A 6,109-nucleotide genomic window follows, 5' to 3' on the forward strand; every position below is an offset into this window, starting at 1 on the left:
AATATACAATTAAAACAACTATTTAAAACCAAGCATATTAGAAAATGGCCAATTAAAAAATTTAAAATTTAAAATTACACCCTAAAATAATAAAACCCCGGTTAAAAGATTTAAAAAGTTAAAAATTATTTAAAAATATTTAAAAATAAATATTAAATATATTAAGGCTGACATGCTCCTCAAATTTTATAAAACTGCCTTATAAATGCTGGCTAGAGTAGTTGCCAGACCTTTCTTCCTGCATTGGTTGCTTTCTAGATATTTTGGACAGATAGGAATTCTGGAGCTTGTAGTCTTTTTGGATTGGGGAAGGTTGGTTACCAACTTTAATCCATTCTTAATATTGGTTTTCATATAACCAATTTGAGCTCAACAGCCTTTGAGCTCAACAGCCTTGGCCTCTGCTTATGTAAGCTTTTCTGCCCACTGTTCTGCAGCAAACATTACTTGGATTCAGTGCCAGAATTTTTTGTTTCACAATATGATGCTATAATCCGCCATTATTAGCTCCACTTGAATTTTTTTGTGATTTGTACTTTGGCTCAAAACTAGGCAACGTCACAAAATATCAACAATGAATATTTGTCTGAGCATATGTGGAAATGTCCATGGGTGTGTATGTTTCTAAGAAGTGCCAATGTTGAATGCAAAATATCCAGAACAGCAGAAAGCAGAAATAGATGATTGAACTAGCAGAACCTTTGATAAGATCAAGTTCTCACACCTAGTAATTTGTCCACGTCAGTAACTTACATTCTTTCAGAATCTTAAAGCTGAAAAAGATCAAGATTTTATGTTAATAGCAAAATTATATTTACAGAACATTAATTTGTTATAATTGACTTTTCTGAAGGAATGTTGCCAATTTTTATTCTTCTGTTGAAATCGTGTTTATAGGCACAAAAGCAGTTCATATACCCTGACCCTTATTGTCATTGCTTCTTGCTTTGGGTGTTATACTGAAACTTGTATTCCATCCTGTATTTGGGTTGTTATCTATTATATTTTAGGTACCTGGACAGAATAATGGGAGAATCATTATGTTCTTGCAGCCATGCATAAAGATACCCACCTTTATCCTTTTGCTTTAAAAGTATAAACTCCATAAAAGTCTGCTGACAATTAAGGGTGGCTGAAACTCAGGAGGGAAGTGATGAGGCAAGAGAACTTCCACCAGGGTTGAGACTACCCACCTGCTCTGCAGAATTACACTGTTGCAGAGAGAATGAATAAATGCAAGAATGAACGAATAGGGTTTGGATTTGTTTGGATTTGGGATTACCTGGCTCCAATGGATTCAGCCACTGAATTTAGCTGACCCTGTGAGATCCCAGCGGCTCAGAACTGCTTTCAGCCCTCATGTTGAAATGCTCAGACATACCACTCTCTACCAGCATACATCAAATCAGTATGTAAAATGTACACTGCATGCTGCTGTCATTCCAAATCTACTTTAAAAAAGCAACAACTATGCCTCTAATATGTTCTAGGCATGTTATCAAGCATGTTTCAAGTTCTAAAGTTTTTTCAAGCTCATAAGTAAGTGTGTGTTTTGTACAGCACAGGCACATTTTTGGTAGCAAATGTATATTTATAAGCAATTGACTGTAAACTGTCAGAAAGAATGTTTCAAAGAAACAGGAAGGATTACAATGGTCGTTCCTCAAGCAGTGACCTCAGATTGGTGGCAGAGGGCCATTCCAGAATTAATGCTAAATGACTCTCTGGAATGCATGGAAATCGCAACTGAGATTTGTATCTTTTACCCCTTTTCACTTTCCTTCAGATGTAAATCTTCTGAACCTGTACTTTAAAAACAGTATCTCTTAGGTAACGTTAAACACTCAGTAGTGATTCTATAGGTCAACAGAGGATTTATAATTGAATGACCAAAGAAGCCCAGCATCATGCAAGAGGGATTTTAGGTGCAGTAACGGTTACATATTTACATATGTCCCAAAGGTGCTTTTTCAAGAGGCAACTGGACTTTCTGGTTTTTCTTTGAAGGCTTTTCGCTTCTCATCCAAAAAACTTCTTCAGCTCTCAATATATCATTTACATATGACATATTCTAATATGTGTTCTAAACCTTTTCCATTCGGTTTAGGATGACTTTCATTTTATCTTAGGAGTGAACATCAGTAGAAGTTTGAGCTGAATTAGTTTTCCCACAGCAGTGAAATTGACATCACAGCTAAGGAAGTATCCATGCTAACATTTCCACTATCTGAGTCTAATATATTGTAATCGAGCACAAGCAGGGACCCTGAAGATGTCTTTACTTTAAAGGCCAGAGAAACAGTTCCACCTTTTGGCAATTTTGAAGGTCCGGAAACCTACCCATATTATTCTACAAGGTTTTTCACCTGATCTATATACAGGTAGTCCTTAACTTACAGCAGTTCGCTTAGTGACCGTTCGAACTTACAACGGCACTGAAAAAAGTAGCTTATGATCATTTTTCACACTTATGACCGTCGCAGCAGCCCCATGTTCATGCGATATACCGTATATACTCGAATATAAGCCGATCCGAGTATAAGCCGAGGTCCCCAATTTTACCCCAAAAAACTGGGGTAAACTGGGGACTCGAGTATAAGCCGAGGGTGGGAAATGAGGCAGCTACCGGTCGGGGAAACCCTCCCTCCCTCAGCCGAGAAGGCTGGCGGCTCCCCCGCCCCGCCCTCTCACTGCACCGGCAGGGCTTCCCCGCACTAATGCAAAAGCCCGCCAAGTTTGCACCATCCGGTATAATGTGAAAAAAAGAAGAAAAAAAAAACTCGAGTATAAGCCGTATATACTCGAGTATAAGCCGATCCGAGTATAAGCCGAGGTCCCCAATTTTACCCCAAAAACTGGGGTAAACTGGGACTCAGTATAAGCCGTATATACTCGAATATAAGCCGATCCGAGTATAAGCCGTATATACTCGACAACAAATTCACATTTATGATGGTTGCAGTGTCCAGGGAGGTCATGTGATCACCTTTTGCAACCTTCTGACAAGCAAAGTCAATGGGGAGGCCAGATTCACTTAACAACGGTGTTACTAACTTAACATCTGCAGTGATTCACTTAACAAAGGTGGCAAGAAAAAGTTGCAAAATGAGGCAAAACTCACTTAACAAATTTCTCAGCAACATGTTGGGTTCAATTGTGGTTGTAAGTCGAGGATTACCTGTGTTAAAAAAAATGTTCCTCTCAGTAAAGCATTATTTATAGTTACGCTATTTACAGTTCAGTGAAAGCTTCCATATAATCATCACATTGCATGAGAACATTTTGGAAGAGACAGCTGCAGGATTAGGAGGACATGTTTGGACCACAGAAGCCAAAAACTTTCTCACACAAAAACACACACACACCCCAACTTTGTTCTTATTAAACCTCTGGAGCTGCTGTAGCGTGCAGCTGCAGTCATGCCGGACTGGTTTCAGATGCTTGGCTGAGCGGCTGCTAATGAGTTCAGCAGCCTCTGGTTGAGGCAGACTGTTCCAGACATCGCCTGAGCCCACTTACATAACAGCGCAGCTGCGGCTGCTGCCACCACCCCAGGCACCTGTCTGAGCCAAACAACAGACAAGGCAGCCACAACACCCACAGGATGCTGTTTCATAACCGTGTGGCTTGTATGCTAGTGGCAGTTTTGGGAGCAAAAGGCCTAAGCTGGCATTCTGCATAGAAGGGTAACAAGAAATGAAGAGGTAGCCAGACACTTAAACTACCCGTGAAGGGAGGGAAGTTTCCCTCTTGACAGGAAGCCTGAAAAACAACCCTTAAAACCCGTTCACCAAGCAAGAATGAAAAATAAGCAGAGCTGGTTTAACAAATGTGAGGGAATAGTAAATAAAAGCATTTGCCAAGGAATCAAATCCCCATTAAACACCCTTCTCTTCCCAATTATCTGTTTTTGAGATTCCCCTCTGTAAGTAGAGACATTTTTCAACATTAAGGGGGAGGGAATCTATCCTCTGTACAGTTTCGAAATTTGCTAGATGCCATTTAACAGATTTGAAGAGAATCTATCAGAATGTGTTCTGTCCCCCTCGCCTCAGTCCGAGTGATGGCTTAATTAGCCGGCACTATCAGCTCTGGCAGCAAACTAGCGAGCGTATGCCAAGTGTCTCTGTTATCTCCCTTGATGCTGATGAGTCAACAAACAGTACTTCAGCTCTAGTCAAGCAGTTGATTTGCCTGCTACGAAGAGGCATAGCAGCTCTTGCTGCTTTTATATCCTATGGGGTGTGGCTCCATGACTCAGCACTTCCTAGGCCTGTCCCACCCCTGCTTCAGTTGTTCCCGCCTCTCCTGCCTACGAAACCTAGGGTCCAGCAAGGCCTGATTGCCATCAGCTGGGTCTGGAGGCGTGGCCTAGGGGGGAAGAGTCAGGGGACGGAGGCCTCATTATCTCCTCCACCTGGCCTGCCTCTGGCTCCTGGAGCTGAGCCAGGGAAGCCGGTGCTCCAGAAGTAAGTCCTGATGGCCCTTCCCCCTCACTTTCCTAGTCACTTTCTGGCAGGGGGCCCGGCTCGTGGGGCGCAGACACAACACTATGGTATATACAGTTCAGCTTAAACTTTCATAGAGAAAAGATATATTTAATCATCTTACATTATGTCATTATGTACTTGAGGTAGAACAACGGGGTGTGTTTTTTATCAGCCCAACAGTGTCCGTACAAAAAATTTATAACGTGACATTTTAGCATTGTTTGGAATGGGAAGGCAAATACTGTATGTAGCACTTCTCTTACTATGGAAAAGCAATGTCATATTCTAGCTGCATTTTGGTCAATTTGCCTTTTGGAATGGGTTTTGAAGTTTACAAAAGAAGTTGAAAAATCTAGGGCTTTTCAGTCATTTCTCTAATCAGATGCTAAAAACACACGGCCCTGCCACGCACTGTTTTTGCTGGCAGAGGGTTGCAGGAGGCTGTTGCAGCCAAAAACGGAGCTCGGAAGCCCGTTTACCAGGCAGGGCACTCGGGCCACCACAGACGCCCCCGACACAAGTGACGTCAAGCTGGTCACACCCATCCCGGCCATGGCTCCCACAGCCCCCGAAGGTCAAACACAACCTTGATGCGGCTCTCAATGAAGTCGAGTTTGACACCCCTGATCTAATCTTCCTAAAAAAGCTAGAAAATAGTTGGTCAAACTTTTTCGATTATTTGGAACAAAAGTGATTAATCAGGATTGTTGATTCTCATTCACAATACTGTGATGAAAATAGGACGTGTCCGTTCACAAAAAGGCTGCTGTGCTGATGTGGTCTTTCCAGAAAGCAAATGTCAAGGCTAAGAAAAAGATTATCTAAAATCTCAATATAATGCAGAATATGGATCTAAGCCCCCAATACCATACTACATCACATTTGCCCCTTGAACCATAACATTATGGTCATGGAAATTAAGTGGGTAATGATGCTCAGAGCAATAAAGAATAAAGAAGTGACAGTAACAAAGCACATCCAAAAGTGGGTTAGAATTGGCCAAACAAGACGTATTCCACAGAGGTTAATTTAAAAATCAAAATGGTGTCGGCAACCATATGAGATACACACAAAACAGGAATGAGCTGCATGGTTGTGACCACCAGATTTTTTGCCTCCTCTGGAGACAACACTGCTGGCAAACCTCAGAGTTGTCTACAGACACAGAAGTACTGAGAGATCCAGTATCAGAGATCCTGATATTAGCTTCTAACTCTTCCTCCTGCTGCTATTTCAACAGGAAAATAGACTCAACTATTAATAGTTGAGGCTTAAAGTTGCCAAGGTTGGAGACCCCTGCTTTAGATCAGTGTCACATAGCTTTTTCGAGCTTTAAGTGGGGTGTTGGACTCTACATTCCAAGACATATTAAAGAAAATAACTAAAATTGGACTTTGGTGATAAATTTCATGATTTCTGATAGCTGTCACACTAAAAATTACAGAATTATTCACCCTGACACAACTTAGCTTTTTGTTTAAAGCACCAAACAGAAATCCAGCCAGGAATAACTAGTCACAACAACAAAAATTTTGATAAACAAGTTATGGGCAGGGCATTCTATTTTTTTTTGCTTGCTATGTTGAAACTCAAACTAAGGATTTGAAGGGCTGTGAGTT

This window comes from Ahaetulla prasina, chromosome 2 (assembly GCF_028640845.1).
Source record: "Ahaetulla prasina isolate Xishuangbanna chromosome 2, ASM2864084v1, whole genome shotgun sequence".
Taxonomy (NCBI): domain Eukaryota; kingdom Metazoa; phylum Chordata; class Lepidosauria; order Squamata; family Colubridae; genus Ahaetulla; species Ahaetulla prasina.